The sequence below is a fragment of the Felis catus genome, chromosome A1 (genome assembly GCF_018350175.1).
Source record: "Felis catus isolate Fca126 chromosome A1, F.catus_Fca126_mat1.0, whole genome shotgun sequence".
Classification (NCBI taxonomy): domain Eukaryota; kingdom Metazoa; phylum Chordata; class Mammalia; order Carnivora; family Felidae; genus Felis; species Felis catus.
In genome coordinates this window covers 154,047,765-154,069,750 of record NC_058368.1, presented here as the reverse complement: position 1 = coordinate 154,069,750, position 21,986 = coordinate 154,047,765, and the positions used below count along the sequence as shown (strand labels likewise).

At 35.0% G+C, this 21,986-nt stretch overlaps 1 long non-coding RNA gene across 1 annotated transcript in view; it reads right to left on the bottom strand.

Annotated features, from left to right (window-relative positions):
- LOC123379101 overlaps positions 1 to 19,535 on the bottom strand; it is a 183,443-nt gene extending 163,908 nt beyond the window's left edge. The window contains exon 1 of the long non-coding RNA XR_006583089.1: positions 19,354 to 19,535. This is a non-coding gene — a long non-coding RNA (uncharacterized LOC123379101). The remainder of the gene's footprint in view (positions 1 to 19,353) is intronic.
- Positions 19,536 to 21,986: the final 2,451 nt, after the last annotated feature.

Genomic DNA, 21,986 nt, shown 5'->3' with positions numbered 1-21,986 from the left:
AAGTCCATAACCATTGCTATAAAAACTTATGCTTGCTTATTAAACTAGCTACTTTGCCACTGTCAAATGCAAGCAATAAAATTGTGCATAAATATAATGGAGCAAACATTTTTGCAATTGCTAAATAGATTTTATCTTGTGCATATGAATGCCTTCAATTTAATTCAAACTTACATGATGAGCAACTAAAATATATTCTGTATAAATGTACTTTAATATTTAAACTGTGCCTCTGGCTATCTAGTATGGATGCCTCTTCACTGAATAGTCCTTGACATGATATATGTATTTGTATTTTTAAGGCACACACAAGACTCTTCTTAACATGTTCAAGATCTTCCTAGTGAGAAAAGACTTCAACCTGAAAAGTCTGGACAAGTAAAATGTACCCGATTTGTGTTACACAACTTAATTATCTGTTATTTGAGTCTTAAATAATCATGGTTGGTACCCTCAAATAGATTTTGGTGGAGGGGGAAGGCTTAAAATGAAGATGGGAAAGAAAAATACTCTAATTTTGTCACTCTGTAATACCACCTTGATCTTAATTGCTTTCTAATTATATCCTGGAGTTGTTGTCAAAAGCTTTATTACTATCAGAAGAGCTTTAGCGATTTTCCCAAAACTTTTATTTATGCCATGTTGTCAATAGAGCTTTGAACATAGCACTTCAGGAAAAGTCATGTAACTGAAGGATTGACTAAGATCTCCAAGTCCACCCAAGGATATGCTCTTATAAATAACAGTAATGGGTTCCATCATTAGCTCAGACTGGGGCTTGCTCATCACCATAATGACAGATGGCTTTAAAAAATGTCCAGCACTGGATTGAGATGAATGGGCTGTGTGGCTTCTTACTCAGCAGTACTGGAGCTGTATATGTATATTTTTTTCTTTTCTTGGTTTATCACTGCATACTTTTCACATCCATAAGGGAGATTAGTGTTCTCCGGCAAATGGAAATTGTTAATACACATCCATCAGTAGAGAAGAGAATGAACAGAGATAAACACAAAAAAGAATACATTCTATTTTTCCTCAAATTCAGAGAGAAAATTATCTATTTTTCATTCAATCAATGGATAGCTAAAAATATCCTGGACTTACTATTCCTCCTTGTGTCTAAACACAATTCATAAGTCTTAATTCATTAGACTAATGTGTTTATAAGGCAGTTGAAATGTCAAAGCTCTGCTGGATTTAGTATAAACTTAAATTCCATTACCTGGCAGGCATTAATTGCTTATGGAGCATAGGGATTCTTCCCAAGGGTCTTATATGTTTCCTTTTGTCATTTTGCTAACTATTCTGTCTAGACGAACTTAAAGCCCTTAATCCACCATTGGGATCAATAAACTGCACAATAATTCAGTCCTAATAATTAGCTTTCACTTAAACACAAATGGTCATTTCATTGTGAACTGCAGTACAAAATGATAATGAAATAATTAAAAAGACAGATGAAAGAGTGACTTAATAGGGAAGAGGCCTTACTGTTCAATTAGAGGCATTACCATTCAACCTTTTTATTACTGCCACAACCTTTCAATTTTTAAAAAAAATAATACTTCAAGCTCTGCTCATTTAACCCATGGCAGTATCACTATTATATGCAGTCTTATGGTGGGAGCCTTATGCCTCAGACTGCCGTGAAGCAGTTGTCTTTCTGAAATCATTAAAATGGTGTCTATTTCATTCAAAGGTCTATCAATTGTATATAAATCATACTACCATAGTGTCCTGATTTCTCCTATTAGGGATTTTCTCAAGCCTTCCCAATTTCTTTTTAAACAGGATTAGCTCTGCCTAGTTCCTTTGAAACAGCCCTCAAATTGTGTAGAGCGGTTTTAAGGTACTTTATGTTCTGAAATAAATCGTAAAGGCATCTCATCCACCCCACCCCACCCCACCCCACCCCCGGCAATTTCCTAAGACAGTCCACAGTACAAAAAATTCTTCCTATTTGCTGAACTGCCAAGTTAGTTCTAACTCCAAAAAAAGGTACCAAACTTCATTAACCTTTTAATGCATTCTCACAGATGTAGGGTGATAGATACATTTGAATCTTTATGATCAAAGCACTAGCCTAATAGCAAAATCTTTCACTTTACCTTTGCCATGTCCTGTTTTCATTTTAATTTCTGCTCTATCCTCACAAGGATATGGACATGCTGTTCTTCTACTTTGCCAGGAGCTGGAGACATTCATAATCAATTACAGCAAAACTTGCTACTGTTCTTGCTATTGGTACAGGAGATAGGGCCCTTGGGCTTCCCCAGCCTCTTTGAAAGTAAGGTAAAAATCTCCAGGAAAAGTCTCAGCCCATTAATCGTGATCAAACTTGTAAAGACATACCACAAAATGGATATCCCAAATGAGACGTAGCTGTATTTTCCCCACATACTACGGCGATAGGTCTTCAACTTAGAAAAACACACATACTGTCAGTATTAAAAAGAAGCTTGTGACCATAATCTTCACATATAGTCATAATATCTGGTACAAAGTAGGAATAGGGTCTCAAATACTTGGTTAATGACTAAGTGAAAAAAAGCTACAATCTCAATTGCCCAGCTGTTACCCAAAGTCAAAACCAAACCAACAAACCTCCCAACAAACCAGACTCAACGTATGTAAGATCATCTTCCTCAAGTTTGACACAGCAGACTCCCCTGGTAAAAACTTAACCTGAACAAACAATAGAAGGGTACATACATACACATCTTACCCACATACTTTTTTTGTAATTATTATGCAGTAGAGCTCCCACCACACTCAGTCTGTGATGTATATATAGCCTATGTGGTTTTTTTTTTACCTGAATTATTCTGAATTTTGAAACATATCCATTGGCAAGAGTTTTAGATATGCAGTATTAATTGGAAGCTATAATGAAATATAGCCTGTACTTAAACACAGATCAGACAAAATTAACCTTTAAAATTTAGCCTGTCAGTACCCAAAACAAAGGAGACCAAAAAAATACAGCAGTGCATGGTCCATAAACCTGGTACTACACAGAGTCCAAGTTTCTTTCAATGAAGAGTTATACTTACTTCTTAGATACACTAAGCATCTGAGAACTGTTCTCGGGAATGAGCCACAATTCACCTAACTTTAACAAGCTGCTAACAGTAGTGAAATCTTCATGGACCATATTAGAAAAGGAGAATTAAGGATTAGCAGCTCGTTCATTTTGCCAGTGTTTCCAAAATTCCTTCTTAAGAATCAGAAACACTGTTTTAAGGTTTCTGTTCCCATCCCTTTAACTCCTGAGTCACTATAGCAGGAAAGGGGCTCAGTAATTCAATCAATAGTTGGTACACAGATGAAATTGTCTTCAGACTACAGAATGATATTTTGTCCAGTTCACTTAGTTTGACAGAAATTCAAAGTCACGTATTTCCTTCATGTTGATGCAAAGCACACAGTGTTCTCTCAGAAGATGTTCCTTTTTGTTGACAACTACATGGAAGAGAATTTATAAATAACTAGTATTTTCTAAGTGAGTAAGTGAATACTATTGTTCATCATTTAGTGTTCTAGGAGTTTAGTTTCTCACAACCAAACTTGAGTTACAATGCAAAAAGTTACTGATTTTTCCAAATGGATTTCTGGAAGTATTAAGGGGAGAATCTAACTCTGGATTATTGTAAATCCATTACGATTTTCCTGACTTGCCCATTTCCACCCCAATTAGCTAGCTGCCCTCGTTTTAAACATAGTAATTTTACTTTTTAAAATTTTATTAAGTTTCTTATGTTAGCATTATATGAGCATGGCATATGATTTTTACAATATTAATATTGACTCTGGTTACATCAACTACACTGAACATTGAAACGGTCCACATAATCATGAAGGCTAACTTAAGACAGAGACCCAGCAGTAATTGTTGATACCAATTTCTATGTGTGACAGTTTCTCTGATTCTAAAAAAAAAAATTTCTCAAGCAAAAGTAAGGTCAATACCAGAGATTTATGTTCAAACATTAGAAATATTGTTTTCGGGGCACCTGGGTGGCGCAGTCGGTTAAGTGTCCGACTTCAGCCAGGTCACGATCTCGCGGTCCGGGAGTTCTAGCCCCGCGTCAGGCTCTGGGCTGATGGCTCAGAGCCTGGAGCCTGTTTCCGATTCTGTGTCTCCCTCTCTCTCTGCCCCTCCCCCGTTCAAGCTCTGTCTCTCTCTGTCCCAAAAATAAATAAACGTTGAAAAAAAAAATTAAAAAAAAAGAAATATTGTTTTCAAATTTATTTCCTTCTCAACATTTTTCATTTTCATAATTCATTTTATGAAATAATCTTGATTTCCAGTTGCCCTTTAACCTTGAGTTTAACCCATCAGTAAGGAGTTTTTATACCTTGTTCTTTTTACCCAATTAGGTCATTCTCACTTTGCATGTACTCTTACAGTCTGAGATTAAAGACAGAGAAAGAATGGACAAGCACTGAGACTCTGTATTTCAGTACTTCAGGATTTTCTTTGATTTCAAGTATCATTTGTGTGGTCATAACTATCTTGACATTTCTGAACACGGCATGCTTTAATGTCATCTGCTTTGCCATACATTGTTCCCTTTGCCAGGAACATCCTTCACTGCAGCCACTCCATTTTTCGTGAAGTGAGCTCAGAAGTTCCATTCTCTGAAGCCCTCCTTCATCTTATCTTCACCCTGATCTTGACAGAATAATCCCACTCCTCTTCTACGCCAATAATGACTGATTTTTCCCCCCTTATTTCTTGGCTCATTTAATCTCATTATTTAATTGTCCAGGCTGGAATTCTTGTAATTTTACATTTTTCTTTCAAAATTCTTACTCTTCACCTTCCACAACTGTCCTGGGTCTGTCATTTCTGCTTTTTCCAAATACCCTGAATTTATTTTGTAAGCTTCTTCCCACAACCACTTTCTCTCAGTCCTTAAGTAGACTCCATGCCTCCATTTTCACCTTGTACAGGCCTTCCCCCACTCTTAAACCAGGTTATTTGTAAAAATCAATTTCTGATCATGGGTAAGTCAAAAAATTTTTACCAAGATACAGGACATATCCCACAATCTGGCAGCATTTATCATTCTTATTTTCACTCTTCCTGTTCAACACAATTTATAGTCTGTACTCTGACTACAATGTTCTGTAATTCCCTAAAAATTTGTAATACGTTACATCATTCCTGGTTGCTCACTGCCTTTCTCCCCACAGGGAGATTATAACACCTGCTTATTCTTAAAAGACCTAGTTCTCTTACGAAGTATGTAGAAATCTTAAGTATTGATGCCTACCTCATCAATTTTAGGCTTGGCCGTGTGACCTCCTTTGGTAACACACGTGGAAGTGTGACACATCCCACATTCAAAGAGAAGTTGTGACTGATCGCTCACAGTGGTTTGGCTCATCTTCTTGCGCTTTCTTTTTGCAGGAGTGCGCAAATGTCTCACACTGGGCTGCTTCTTTAACCCAACCCCTGAGTGATCAAGTAGGAGAGCAGAGCGCACCGAGCCGACATCTCACCCAACCTTTGTTTGCACTTTCTCTTCACTCTAAGTATTTCTTTTCTCTTATAGCTATTTTTTAATATGAAATTTATTTTCAAATTGGTTTCCATACAACATACTTCAAGCACTACTGAAAATCCTTTGTGATATTTTCCTTCAAGTCAAAATTCACAGCTTTTCCAACACCAATCACATTGTATATTAGAAGCATGAATTTCACAGTACCCATCACATTGCATTGTGCTTGTTCATGTGTGTTTTTAGCTCTTCAAACCCAGTATGACTTCTTAGGGCAAATAGTTTTTTTTAGTAACTTTCTTTGACTAACATTAATCCTGCCAAGTGCTGAAGTCCATAAAGTGTTCGAAACAAAAATTCCATAATTTGCTCAATTAACAATGCAGCATCTAACATCGAGTGAAGGAATAAATGTTTACACCTATCAGCTTCAGGGATTGGAAGTCTCGCAAAAGGAAAGATCTGTATGTTGTGAGTGCATTAACATGATTAAATGATTTATTTTGCCAACACTTACGTAGCACTCACTATGTACTATGTATTGTTGCAAGATCTTTAAAACAATAACTTGTCTTAATCATCACAACAACCCTCTGAGATAGTCATTGTTTTCAGATGAATGAGACAAAAATACAGAGTTTTAAGTTTGTCCAAGTATCCTGTAAACAGAGCACACATTTAAACATCAACATTCCAATGTCAGAGCCTATTGGTTAAATTGTACATCTCCCAGTAATTAACTTAGGACCTCACTTTACTCATTTTTAAAAATAAGGTGTAAAATCAGATATGGCCCATGTCAAAATTTCTGGCATTTAGGGGCTAAAGTTGCAATGCATTCCAGAAGCTATCAGTTTTAATTTTCTGTATTAAATTTTAATTCTGGGGATAAGTTAGAGGTATCTTTGTCAGTTTTTCATGGGGCGGTGCACCTCTGAACAAGGTTAGATGGTGACCCCCATCATCCCACATACATAGCCAGTTTGTCTCTTCAGGTTCACATGACTTCAGAAAACTCAGAAGTGGCCTCAAAACAAAATTGCTTCTGTTCAGTTCAACAAAAAAAATTATACAACTAGTTAATGGGTATGAACAATGTTATTTAATTTATTGACTGAATAGCAAAGGTTAAATGGAAAATAAAAGATTCAACAACTTGTGTGCTCTAAAAATTCACATATTCACAGATGAATTCTTGTGTGTGAATATCTATATTCCTAAAATGAATATCAAGGTGTTCATTTTTCAACATATTTTGAAATAAAGCCTAATTGTATTTTATATGTACCCAGAAGCCAGAACATTTGAAAAGTCCCACACATTACAAGAAATGTAAGGTCATGGAACTGAGACTATTACTGTTGCCTCCTAGGAAATTAAAAATGTACTAGAGCAAAAAGAAGAAATATCTTGATATTAAGAGAGCACTAAGAAGAAAACTGTAACCTGATTTACTTCAATGAGTGTGGGTGCCACATTTGCTCATTGTACAAATGTGATTTTCAAGCACAGAGTTGTGCATATTATAGAGAGAACTGTAGCAACATATATTTGAGGGATAAAGGATTTTGTTAACTAACAACAGTCTTAGGTCAGGTAAGTCATTTCTTTGTCTGGATTCAGTCCATTTTCCCTCCTACCAATGTGTAATCTCTCTCATTTCACTACAAAGGAATTTTGCTAGTAATTACGGGAACATGGGGAACATGTTATCTACGAAAGCTAACTAGTTGAGTAAATCAAATCAATGCTCTTTTTACCCCTAGGAGTCTAACTCCTATTCAAAGTAAGTTATTAGGTAAAATTTGCAACCACTCTTGCTTTAAGAGTAACCAATATTTAAAACATCTTTGAAACTTTGTCCTTTGTCCAGAAGACAATTATTGAAATTCATTACAATTGTTGGAAACCTGTGCCTATTTCCAACAAAATCTATATATATACACAACTACATGTAAAAACTTTAAGCTTAGTGGAATACTTTTCTTTTTCTTCCCAACTTATTAGGGAAGATCTATCAAATGTAATTAATTCGTTTTTATGTTGATCGCCTCTTCCGGATTCCTCCCATAAATAATCCTTAATTATATAGGATAGAGAAGAAATAATCTTAAATATAATTAACAATAGAAACAATGAGTTGGTTTGAAAAACTTTCTATGAAGGTCAATTGTTATTACTAGAATTTTCTGTTTTTTCATCCAAGGACCATTGGAAGACAGATATTGTATTTCCCTGTCAGCTCATGTTTGACTTTTGCCATTTATATAAATACAATGTAAAAAGTCATATAAGAGGTAATGGGTGCTTCCAGCTTTTCTGCTAACATAAGAAAGATGCAAGGGCTCTAATATTCCTAGTCATTGACATTTACAACTATGGGTTTGTTTTTAATACAGGGCAGTGAGCAATGTACTTAAGGCCTCAGAAAATGCTTTATGGCATATACTAAAGGTGAATCACTTTTTTACTAGATTTATTAGCTAGAGGAATTGCAATCTCAAGAGGAAATTTAGCTACTTTTAACCCAAGTAGTGCTTCTTCTAGTTATTTCCTCTCAAATTCTCAGCAGGACTCAGGCATTCTAAATGTCCTATTCAGGGATCCTGATTTCTTTCCCCCAGCTGGTTTCTGCCACCTTGGGTACTGACAGAGTACTCATTAACAAACTAATTGATTTTTATTAATTATCTGTGGTATGATCTTTCCACTGTTTTCCCCCCTAGTATTTAAGCTTATTAACTGCAAACACGTGCACACACACACGTATACACACACACACACACACACACACACACACACACACACACAGTCATAATTTGTCCCAAAAACTTTGGAATGAGAATAAACTCAAATACACAGATTGATTCCACAAATCAAAATGTTACTAGGAAAAACTAAGCTATTGTATGTTAAAATTCCACTAACAAAATTAGAGTTGTAAATATTAAGCTAAAAATGAAACAATTGCAGAGAATACTAAAATGACTTTACGAATAATTTAGGTATTAGTTAAGATCAATAATACAGTTCTGATTTTATTTTTAAGAAAACTAATCAAAGGGAAGTGGAGAACAAACTCTCAGCAATACAAGAGAATAAATTCTCAACACTTCAAGAGAACAGATACACTTCCATACTGTTTTTCTGAAGGGCTGCTGAGTCTTTAAAAACACATCAAGATGGAAGCCAATGTAAAATACATTGTTAAAATCATAAGAAGAAATAAAGTTGTGAAAAATGTTAATCTAATAGCCTAAAACAAACACAATCTAATAGTACTGACTGAAAATATGGAAGTTGGAATAAAAGTCGCCTCTTTCTAGCTGTATGGATTTGGGGAAAGGTTTTTAAATTCTCAAAGCCTCAGCTTCCTTGTGATATTGGGTTAGTAACAATAACTATCTTTTCAGGTTGTTATGTAATTAAAGGAGATGATGCTTGGTACCATTCCTAGCATATAGTAAAGGCTCAATGTATATTCATGTGCATTATCTGTCACATTTCCCTTTTAGTCCTGTATTTATTGATATGCTTGTTATCGACAAGTTACCTTCTATTAACTTTAAAACATGATTCAAAATTGTTAATTTTTAATCTGATATTTTGAGATTCTTACAGAGTCCAATAAAGATTTCATTATGCTGGTCCCTGCTTCCTCCAAACATACTTTCTCCTTTCTTAATATTATGAACAGCACAGCTGATTTCCAGATTGGTATCATCTTTAGACTGTCACTGGATCCAAATGATTCTTCCACTGGCACTGTGTTATCCTCATCCGTTCCATAGCTTTACCCCAGGATATCAATTCCTTATTCCTGTACTATGACACTGTCTTCTTTCAAAACCTTGCAAACCTAGACAAAAAAAAGAAACTATCCAACAGGAAAAAAGTCTAGTGGCAAACACTCCTGGAGTTTCTCATAGGAATGGTCTAAAGAATCTTTACACACAGACATGTTATGTAACAGTATCTACAAAGGCACAAAGACATTTAAAAAAAAAATGCAGACTATTTGGGGGACATTTGGGACGCTCAGCCACTTAAGCATCTGACTCTTGATTTTGGCTCAGGTAATGATCTCATGGTTCAGTTCATGAGATCCAACTGCACGTGGGGCTCTGCAAGGACAGCATGGACCTGCTTGGGATTCTCACTCTCCCACTTTGTCAGTCTCTCTGCCCCTCCCCCGATTGTGGGCACGCATGTATGCACACACATGCTCTGTCTTTCCCAAAATAAACCATTTTTAAAAAGTGCAGAATAGGGGCGCCTGGGTGGCGCAGTCGGTTAAGCGTCCAACTTCAGCCAGGTCACGATCTCGCGGTCCGTGAGTTCGAGCCCCGCGTCAGGCTCTGGGCTGATGGCTCGGAGCCTGGAGCCTGTTTCCGATTCTGTGTCTCCCTCTCTCTCTACCCCTCCGCCGTTCATGCTCTGTCTCTCTCTGTCCCAAAAATAAATAAAAAACGTTGAAAAAGAAAAAAATTTAAAAAAAAAAGTGCAGAATATTTGGGAAACATCATGTGCCCGGGACGAGGATTCATTTAATGGGAAGATGGAGGCAGAAGAGCTGACAAGAACAATATGGCCAGTTTACAATTGTATATATAGGTCCTAAGAAGCTTCTCTTTTATACTGTCGGTTGATAGTACTTTAATTGTTTTTGTGGGTTCATACCTAATGACCCTCTTCCAGAAATGTACTTACCTACACTTCTACCCAGTTACTTAGTCTTCTAGTGTTCCATGGACACCTGAAATCTATTCAGTGACCAGATTATGTATGTGTTCCTGCTTATGCAAGAGGAACCCAAGAAAAGATGCCATCTCTGGGAAATATTCTAGTTCCAATCAAAGAAGGGAAATAGTTGAGAGAAGATTTTGCATCCAGGAAAAAAGCAAAGAGGCTATTCCAATAGCCCAGATTAACAAACTTAAGGGAATTTACCTAATTTGCCCATGTATACTTCCAAAGTACTTTTGTCACCTCTACATGCAGTGTTAACTCATTAACAAGCGTGTGTCCTTAACTAAAATGAAAGGTTTTCCATTCCAGTTAATTTAGTAGGTTTGCTATACAGAATGCTTTTACAAGGTTTAGGGTGTCAACAGTGAATGACTCAACCATCAGATATTGGGGATACATCTGTCACAGCAATAGACTTTGGCAGGTGATTCAAAGTAGGGAGTGAAGGAACCAAATAAGCTAAGAATCCCAATGTTTGTACCTTGAAGAGAAGCAACAGTTTGAAGATTGAGTTTTGGCAGACAATATAAATGTTACTTTTCAAATTCAGGGGGTGCACCTGTTCTGGTGGAAATGAAGGTAACATGTTCAGGAGAAAAGCTGATACAAGAGAAATAGAATCTGTCATACTAGTAAATGGACAGTAGATGATGTATTGCCACTGGATAAGATCCAAAAGGGATGAGAAGAGAAGCACATACATACAAAAAATTCAAAAAAAAAACACGCAAAAACTATAAATTGTCTATTTGTAGAGCTGATGGAAAAGATGGAGCCAGAAAAAGACAACTGAGCAAAAAATCCTGAGGACAATAGGAATGATAAGCAACAAAGAAACTGGCAGTTCTAAAAAGTAGAGGTGATTTCCCCCCATTATTCAGTAAACAAAGACCCATAGTCTAAGAGGAATGGAAATGATTGGCATTGTAGTTCACAAACTTTCTTGTACATGTTTACTTCTAGAGGGAAAGGTAAAAACAAATGAAACCATTTTTTAAGAACTGCATAAAATTTCAAGAAAGTGTAATCATATAGTTCTAAGGTTCAACTTTGCAAACCAGTAAAAATTTTTGTGTATCAAGGTAATCACGTTGTGATTACAAAAAGTGATAGGAAGTTAACAGTATAGCTCAACCGGGTGTATAATAAGAATCATAGCTTTCAGGGTTATGATGTTATTATGAGCTTCAAGGGGGTTTTGCTTGTGTTTTTTTGTAAGATGTAACAAGATTATTATACAATCTGCAAATTATCATCTGTGGTATTCCTGAACTTCCATTTTCTACCTTACTAGGAAGGTTTCCTCTGTGATAAACTGTGGGATTTAATGAAGTCATGCTAATAGGAGTAAGCTCAAATCCTGGTGAGAATCCTAGAATAGCAAAGAGGAAAATCAATGATTCTAACTAGTTAGCGCTTTTGAAAAATGTTCACTTGGGCAGGGAGCAAGGGAATTAGAGATATACCTTTGTGCTTTTATCCTTGTAGGTCAGTTAATAGTCCTATCACAGGTCCAGTAGGATTGGATTCTATTTTATATAGGAACACTCATCAAGTGATATATTGCTATTTAAATTCTAGCACCACATTTTGTTCTTCACTGTGCTTGATTTGAAAGTAAATTTACTACCCATAAAAATAAGCTGATGACAGTGACTGCCCAGAAAGACTGTTATTTACCTTTTTCTCTGTGCATCTCAGTTTCAGACAGAAAACATTAAATGAAAGGGTGTTCAAGTATTTTAAGAGAGAGACAAAGTAAATGAAATAATCATTTTATAAGCCACTTTATAATCCAAGCGTTTTCAGTGATTTTTTTGTCTTTTCTATTTAAAGATAGGCACCATAGAAGACTGAAAATTCAGCAATTTGGGGGAGACTTCTTAAGCTAAGAGTGATGACTAAATTATTTCTCTGAAGGATTTGTCAAGAGATGAAAACATTCTGACCCCAATACCACAAAGTCAACTTCAGAAAGCCAAAAAGAATTGCCTTAGATCTCTGTGACATCTGCAGGACCCTTTTCTGCCTTCCAGCTATCCAGCAGTGTGGTGGCTGCAATCCAAACAGTGGAATTATTGTCCTGCACAGCTCATCTTCAGAGTAAAGTTTCTCATGATATAATTTTTAGTGTGCACGATGTCTGAGTCAATTCCAGTGATCGGAGACATCACAATTTCAGCACAATTTTAGGCACACTGCAATTGTACAATACTTCTCAAAAAGCATAAAGTTTGTTCAGGAACTATTATCATGAATCAACAAATTTTTAGAATATATATCCATAGATACACATCTATTATATGTAACCTATGTTATTTAGTCAGCACTTTGTTTTTCAACATAAACCCCAAAATACTCTTTAATAGTTGTATAATATCAGATTCATTTTATTTCTTTACTGGAGTTTATCAGCCACGTCCTAACAGCTATGCCCTAGAAAGTCTCCTTACGGTAACCTATGTGAGAGCTCGACTAGAAGGATATCAAACAAAGTAGCCATGTAAGAATGAAGAAACCCCTCATTTCTAGAGTTCCTCTTTTAGAGAGCTGTGTGATGAGAATGAGCTATTTGAGTAGAAAGCATCTTAAACTCAGCAGTAGGAGTGTATTAGACAAAATGCTATCAGGGAAAATGGAATGGATACAGAACACTTACTTTTTCTAGGTGTTTAATTTTTATATACTGAAATAACATTTGGAGTGTAACTTTATTTTATAAAACACTAACTTTGAGGATGTAACTTACTGTTCGTTTTCTACTTCCACAAATTTTTATTTTTGGTTTTCCTGATAAAATTCAACTGTTGTCAATAGTATTTCACCTCATTTAGGGAAAATCTGCGAGAACAATTTTCCATGAAGGAATTTTAAAAGATGTGATACTTATTAAGAAGTCAATGTTTGTGAAGAATTGCTAGAGATGTAAAAAGGGGGTTTTGGGGGGATGTATATGTGGGGGGGGGGGAAGACTCCAACATTTTGTTTTTAGATCTTACTAGTGAAACTATTTGTAGGGTAACATGCACTTCTGCAGTTCTGTGTAGGATAATTTTTCAAAGTGAATTGGAATTCAGTGGATCTGTACAGACAAACTGAAATAAAAGTTTACTGGATTTTTCTTTTTACTCAGCTTCCAAATACTTAGCCATTTAGTCCATCATCGAAGAAAACACCAGTCTGATACATTGAATTCCAAGCAAGCAGATGTGATCAATTACACAAGAACAGTGTCGAGGGGTAGACTAGGATGTCTAAGTACCTGTGCTTGTGGTTTGAAGAGGAAAAAAAGTCATCAAGGAAGGGCACCTAAGAAATTAGTGTAATCCATTTAGGAAAAACGATCTTGTTCTATTAAGCAGGAATATTCTTTGCTAGTTTTTAAAGCAAATACTAAGGTAATAATCTTGATTTTCATCCACTAACAGTTCTGTTCAGAATTTACTTCCAGTATCAAAAGTCCCATCAATTTTATAAAAGGTTCTGTGTAGAATGGATGGATCCTAGAGATTTAAGCCACTAGCCCTTTTGTAGACTAAGGGAATAACTTTTTTTTTTTTTAAGTACCTGTAAGTTTTCAATTTACTCTTATCAGATGCGAAATACATTAGCTCAAAACTGAAATAGATGCCTTCTGAACGCTGTCCATAGCCTTCAAGAACTACATGCTAACCCTCACCTTAAGGATTTGGCCACAAACATCTTTGTTCCTTACATAAGCCAATCAAGTACACGATTACATCCATGGCATTCTATGGAGCTCTCCTAAAATGTCCAGAGTAACAATTTGGCTTTGGTTCACCTCTTTTTGTACATTAAAACAAACACTACACTATCTATATTCTCTTTTAACTGTTGTATATACTTCCAAATATCACAGCTCAAGTACCACCCAGATATAAATCTTAGGATCATTCATCTTAGACTATATGTCAATGTGTTGAATAATTATCAAATACTTTAATACTCACATTCAACTTCTTTTTCTTATCATATACAGGTATATTAGCTTTGATTATTAATAGAATACCATTTTTGGAGACAATTTTAAATTTGATTTCCTAGTCTTTAATTATGTGTAAGAATGGAACATTCTTTATAAAATATTCTATACTTGGAAAAGAAAAAGCCAGTTACTTTTTATCAAATAGAGAAAGGTAAGACACCTGTATTTGAAGAACACATTTTAAAAATTTCTTAACAGAAATAAAAAATCTGTTATTTCCTAGTTACTTTGCCAAGCAATTTAAATATACTATAAGTAGGACAATATTTCTTAATAAAAAATAGTTGACATAGAAGGTTGCAAAAATCTCATTTTATGAAAATAATGGGTGAGAGTAATAAAATCTACAGAAAGAAAAATAAAATTAAGTGTCTCTTAGGAAATATCCTGGTCAAGTTGAATGTATCTATCTATATCTTGTTTTATTGTACAAGCCAGGCTGAAATTCTATAATGAAATGACCCTGACCTGAAGCCTCCTTTGTAAATGACTAGTGCCTTAATTATTTGCATCTGTGAACTCAAATGAACATACTTAAGGATATATCAATATGCTCATAAATCATCTGCAGGCGATAAGTAGTCCAACATAGATAATTAGAGAATTTACGGAAGGCTTACTCCCTCTGTTTATCTGCTTATGACATTTGCGGTACAGCCCTAACAGCAGGATAATTACTAGATTTATTCATCAAACAAAATCACGCCTTCTGGGAATGCACAGTGACTCCGGTTTTAGGACTAATAAAGACATTTTTCACCAAAACTCAAGTACTAATTTGCTCAATAACTAGCTGCAATAAGCTTTTATGGAAGCACTCAAAGAAAAGGTTTGGCACCAGAGGGCAGATAATTAAAGGTGCAGTATCCCTATACAAAAGGATCTGAACAATTCCCTGACCATATTAAAATTTAATTGTTGAATGTTAATTGAAAAAAAAATAAGTCGCTTCTGTTCTCTGCATTTCAGTAATTATTCTCCTCAGATCAAAAACCAATCTGTACGTCTAACAAAAGAAAACCTAAAATAAAGTGCTCTTAACATTTGCCATAGAGTACCTCAGTAAAAAATTAAAATTAAAATTCCCCCCCCCAATAGTCGTCTTATACAAAGCTAGTATGCAGTTGCTTTCAATTTTTTCCCCTTGTCTCTCTTCCTCCACGCATCACCCACCAACACAACAGTTATAATCACTCAAATGGTTTTCCATTAAAACTTTCAACAACTTTATAAATTATAATGGCCTGGAATATTTTTCAGTGATTTGAAAAATTAAGTATTCTTTACCTTCATTATCTCCTTCATAATTTTTTTGGAATTTTTTTCCCTAGGATTCTCTTCTGTATCTAGAGAAGGGATTTACTTCAAACAGAAAAGCATTCTTAACCAAACTCATTGAACATTAATTAGGTAGAGTGATCACAACCTTGTTTGCTTATCCACATAGAAGGTCCTTTCTCAAGGAATTGAATAATTGCAGTTAAACTCCACCTATGTATATCACCACTCTGATAAAAATAATTGTGAAGTATTTTTAACATGTTTCCACATGGGACTGTTACCATGTTCCCTAGAAGCTAAGCTTTTACACTATACCAAAAAAATCAGAAATCCTCGGGCCCTTGAGCTCACTTTCTGCTGCAGAGGAATGATGAACTACACAAAATGCAGACTTTTAAACTCATATTTAATTGTTTAATGTCATGGCTCTTGGTAGAGCATTGTTGCTTGAAAAATAAATTGGGTAATTCAATTAAATGGCTACAGAAGATACATCATATCAGATGTAGAAAGGCACTAACCCCAGCTTGAACTTGACGTCCCACATCGCTTCACTTATTTGACAAATGGATTCTTGAAAATAATTGAAACACATGGCTGCCAGCATAGGTCAATAATACTTTTTTGCCATTCAGCCTCTTAACAGCTTCCATTTTTTCTTGCACTGTGCCATTCAGGGCAAAGATTGCATTTGCCTGGTAAATCATGCAAGCATTATTACTAAAATGGGACTAAATGCAATGAAAATGGACTACATAAAAGTAATGGCACTTAAGTAAAAGGAAGACCATCTACTAGGGCAAACACTAAATGTCAGAGTTAAATACTATATGACATTACTTCCATTACAAGCTCATATTATGCACATAAGAAAGCAAACTCACTAACTACAACTGCATACTACATTTTCATGTTGTTAACTTAACCAGTGTTTTCAAGAAAACTACTGTTAATCCAGACTTAAAGCAGAGCCACACATGTGCTATTTCAAGTGTTCCCCTGCATCTTGAGGTAGAATATTACATTTAGGCTAAAACTCCATTACACCTAAATTTTCAATTGAGTATCACTAACATTTAAAAACTGATTCTTGGGCTTTGTGATAACGTGGGGCAGGAAGATATAGACTAAATTCAAAGCCAAGAATTTTAAGAGTATTATCTAAATAAAAAGGTTCTGAATGGGGAAAAAGGAAAAACATGTACTTCAGCCTAGATTATACAGACTGTCCGTATTTTTTCTAATTACTTCTTAAATTTAAACTACCCATTATTACACTCAAAATAGTTAAAAAGGAACTAGCACGTAAAGCAGAGTATCAAGATCCAAGTAGTAAGGCATCTTTTTTTGTTTTCCATGTGGTTCCAGAGACTACCAATTTCTTACGTAATGTTTTTTGGTTTAGTTTGGTGTAGTGTTTGATAAGAAAAGGTGTCCCAGTTTCTTAGTGTTCCAACCTTCAACTATTTCACAACTAGGCAATACTGCTCAGAGATAAAAATTCAATCAAAATGTCTAGGATTGACTCCTGCCTCTACTCCTCTGCTATGAGAAAATTAGTCAATCTTTTTATGCCTCAGTTTTCACATCTGTAAAATGAAGATAAAAGATAGAAACACAGGACAGTGAAAACTAAGAGGATTAAGTGTGTAATGCAGTACCTAATAATACAGGCTTAATAAATATCTTCAGGCATTGTATGCAGTCAAGTATGAATCAATCTTAAGGTTTCAAGACAAAACATGTTCTGAAGTGAACACGTATGCATTTTGACACTGGAGCCCAACTTACATATTCCAGGTCAGGTTTCATTTTTCACCCTTTCTAAAATTATAAAGCTCTTTTAACTTTTCATTGATCAAACTGTCTTTCCTTTTGAAAAGCTAACTCCTTAAAGTTATACCACAAGTATCAACATCCATTGATCTTAACCTTCAGATGAACCCAGTTACCTTCAAGAGCTCATTGTGTTATTTCAGGTTCCTGAAGTTTTCCAGACAACTTTTCTCCCATCAAGGGTATTAACTACTAGGAAAGAGAACTCCTCAGGCTGCTTAAGAATATGATTATTTCCATTTTTTAAAAAAACATCATTCATTTGTTGTTTTTCCACCTTTTTAGCAATCCCTCACCCCAACCCCTGCCACCATTCAGCCCTAACACAGCCATCCCTTGAGCCTTTTACTGGAGCTCAACACGTATTCATCTGATTAGGGGGAAATCATTCAGTCAAGAAAAATTTATTAGATCTGTGGAAGTAAATTTCCCAAAACTTTGAGTTTGTCTTGGGCTTTCAGGGGGCTAATGTTTTGTTTAAAAAATGTTATTCAAAACCCCCAAACACTGGAGTGGGTGGAAAACAGAGTAATCCTGTTTGTCCTAACTATTCGAGTAATATAAAAGAATGATTAAAAATAGTTAAAGCCGCACAGAGAAAAGATCACAGAACTATTCCACGTTTCACACATCAGAATGATATTGATACATTATGGAAAACAACTGAAAAATCTAAGATTCACAGATTCCTATCAACTATTCAAAAGCAGTCAATGAAATAAAGTTTATTACATTTTAAATTGATTATAATATTAAATTAATAAAATCCTGCTGTATTTATCTCCATACATAAAATGCTGAATTTAAGGATTATTAGGCTTACATTGAAATAGGACTACTACTCTACTATTCACTGGTTACTTGATGCAATTTATTTTGCATTTATGTTTTCCAAAATATTTGTTCTCCAGATGTGAAAGTCAAGAAGCATAAAACAAGAACATTTGTTTGCACATTCACAAAAATTAAATATATTACATTTAATTACAGAATGACACACAAAAATAGGATATGTGCATTAAAAAAGGTTCTTGTCTTAAAAAAAAAAAAAGTCTAACGGGAAAATTTGCTGGCCCAGTAGCTTGATTTAGGCAGGGTATTTCAAAATTCTCAAAGCTTACTTTTCTCAATTAAGGATTATGGAAACAATCCTGGTAAGCCTAAAGGGTATTGAATTGTGCTTGTAGAACATTAAGCAAACATGGATATCTCCAGATTCACAAAGCTCCAATAAAACCATGTGTATGTAATTAGATCAATCAACAGGAACCATTATGAGATATATGTCAGAGGAAGGCTCATAACAAGCAGCCATATAGAGAGCATTACTCTATCCACCTAAGGCCTAATTCACTCAATACACAGACATCACTTAAATCTATAATGGTATTATATCTATTAATAGTGTGTGCCCTAAGTATTTTTTTTTACACCAGTCAAAACAAAAACAAAAAACAGGCAAACACTTTCTATTTTAACATACTTTGCACTAATTGACAAAAACACTGACTATTTTCCAATAAGGTATTTTTTTTAAACCAAATAACAAATGCTATCATTGCAACTGGGAAAAACAAAAACAAAGACCTTAAACTGAAAGGATGATGTGGTATGCAAATAAGCTTTTACTTTAAAATTACACAAAATAAACAATGTAAAAGATAACTACATTAAGAAGCCAAAAGCTACTGACTCTGCTCTCAACTTCGTTTTGAATCTTGTGGCTTACACAGCCTAGGATATACCTAAACAATTAAAATAAGGTTTTGTATCATTGCTTCTAAAATATTACATTTTTGAGCTTTCATAGACATAGCAGTTCATAATAGCGAAGGGACTCCTTGAATAGATTTAAATCTAATTCCAAAAGTTCAAAGACTTAAATATACACCTACATTGATTTGCTAATGCTGCCATAACCAGTATCATGGACTGGGTGACTTAAACAACAGAAATTTATTTACTCACCATTTTAAAGTCCTGAAGAACAAAATCAGACTCTGCGTGCTTGGTTACTTGTAAGGTAGCTTGCCAGGTCTCACAGAAGACCACCCACTCGCCGTAGTCTCACAGGTCTTTCTTTTATAGGGACGCACATGTCTGTTTCCCAATCATTTCATCTTATAAGGATACTGGTTGCGTTGACTTAAAGCCAACCCATGTGATCTCATTTAACCTTAGTTGCCTCTTTACAGGCCTTCTCTCCAAATATAGTCACGTTATAAGGTACTTACGAGTTATCAGCTTATGGATTTTGAGGACCCAATTCAGCACCTAACAACACCTTTAACATTTCATTTTCCATTTTTTAAATGACATTTTTATTTTGAATCCAGTTAAAGACATTTGCACTGATTATTTTGGTGAATATTACAAACACCTAACATAGTGGTTGTCAAACTATAATGTTTATCAGAATCATCTGGAGGGCTTGTTAAAACACCATGGCCTGCATCCCCAGGGTTTCTGATTCAGTGAATATGGGATGGGGCCTGAAAATTTGCATTTCTTTCCAGGTGCTGTTAATACTGCTAGTCAGAGGACTACACTTTGAGAAACGGTGATGTAGGACAAACTTTCAAAAATTGTTTTTATAGCATTAACGTGACTTTAAAAGTAAATTAGATAAATCCTGATAAAACCATGTAATTCCCCTGAAATATGAAACTTGATATAAAGTAACTTGTAAGTTATGATCATAAATTGGCACACTAGGAAGCACATCTGGGTATTTTAAAGATAAGTAGCTAGGATTTGAAAGATGTTTACCTTCTTTTACCCATTTCTCATGAAGAATTTCTTTTTAAAGCAATGTTACTCTGAAGAAGACATAAAGATCATTATTAATCAAGAGAGAAAACCCTAAGAATAATTATTGGAAGACAGATAACAATGCATTTTAGAAAATAAAGCAAGGTACTAAGAGAGGAGAGTAAAACCCTGTTCTTCAGTCAGTCGTTATAGATGGTCTGCTCCACTTAAAGCCCACACTGAGCACAGGGGAAATGGTTAGAAGATGAAAGATTCCTCCCATTTATAAGCCTCCTCCAGTCTGAAACAGGGAGGGGTGATCAGCTCACCAAGAGCTGTAACCGTAAGCCCAAAAGGAAGTGGACATGACTTTTCTTCCTTAAAATCAAACAAAAAGAGAAAAAAATCCAGTCAATTTGAAGTTGTACTTTGAGATAAATACAGGTGGAAGGAGAGAGAAGCTGAGATGAAGGGATCAGCACAGGCAGCTGCACAGAAGAAAGAAGTCATGGAGGAAAGTATCGCACAAAACAAAGTGTTGTTTGGAGAAAAAAAAGTCCTGTTGGACTTTGAGACACAATTTCACGGGAGTGTTAAAGAAAAGTGCTTTGAATATCCCTCAACTCAATTTGAGCAACTATAAACATAGCAGGTACATGCAGAAAACCTGTCAGCCCAGTCCCTTAACACCTGTATTATAATCATCGCAAGTAAGTTTGACTTGTGTTTATGTGAAGATGGAGCGGATATATGAGCTACCAACCTTCAGCTTCAATAGTGTAAGGAATAGAGCATGGATTACGTTAGCATAGAATGATTTGTATATCATTATTAAAGGCAAATATTATTTGATTGAAAATATTTATAAATTATAATTATGGTTTATAATCTATAATAAGAAAAGTCTGAATGAGTTGGTATGAGAACAGTGAGAATTCTGTTCCATAATTAATATCTAATCAACTTTTACTGATTGTTTTGATTACAAACACTTGAATTTTTCTTTAAACTAGGCCAATTCTCAGGTTATTATGTCATTTGGCAGACATTGAGAAATATACATGTTATTGTTCTGATACTTAGGCTGTGGAATTAGGATAATTATGAAGACCAATAACAAATCAAAGAATTAAAGAATTAATTAAAATCAAAGAATTTTCATTTCATTTTGAACATCTGAACAGTGTCACAATTCCGCATTAAATTACAGGAACTTATTTTCCACCAGTAAAAAAACAACAATAAAAACACAGAACACCTTATTATTACAAGGAACACTCAGAACAGAGATTTCTTTAAAATGAATAAAATTAAAATTAACATGGGAAGGGAATTTGCATACATAAAATAAATTGGCTGTAGAAGAGTATAAAAATGTGACAAGTACACAAATATCAAAATACCCAAAAGTACAGGTGTTAACTCTGCTTCTTCAGTCCTTGGGAAACCTCTACTGGAGAAAATGAGTAAAATCATCATACAGAGTGATTATTATTTATACAATCACACATAGTTAAGACAGCCCAATAAATTATTGATATATCTAACATCCCACCATATTACAGAATTTTCATAAGAGTAGTCTCAAGAATCCCTGATGATTTTGAATACACACACACACACACACACACATTTATATTCTGTGCTCTGTGCTCTTGTCTGTCTTCTTTTCTGTCCTCTTCTACAGCCAAGAGTAACATATTATTTCCTATATATCCTAGTGACTAAACACAACACAAACTTATTATTTTAAAGTTCTAGGGGCGCTGGGTGGCTCAGTGAGTTAAGCATCCGACTTCAGTTCAGGTCATGATCTTGTGATTTGTGAGTTTGAGCCCGACATCGGGTTC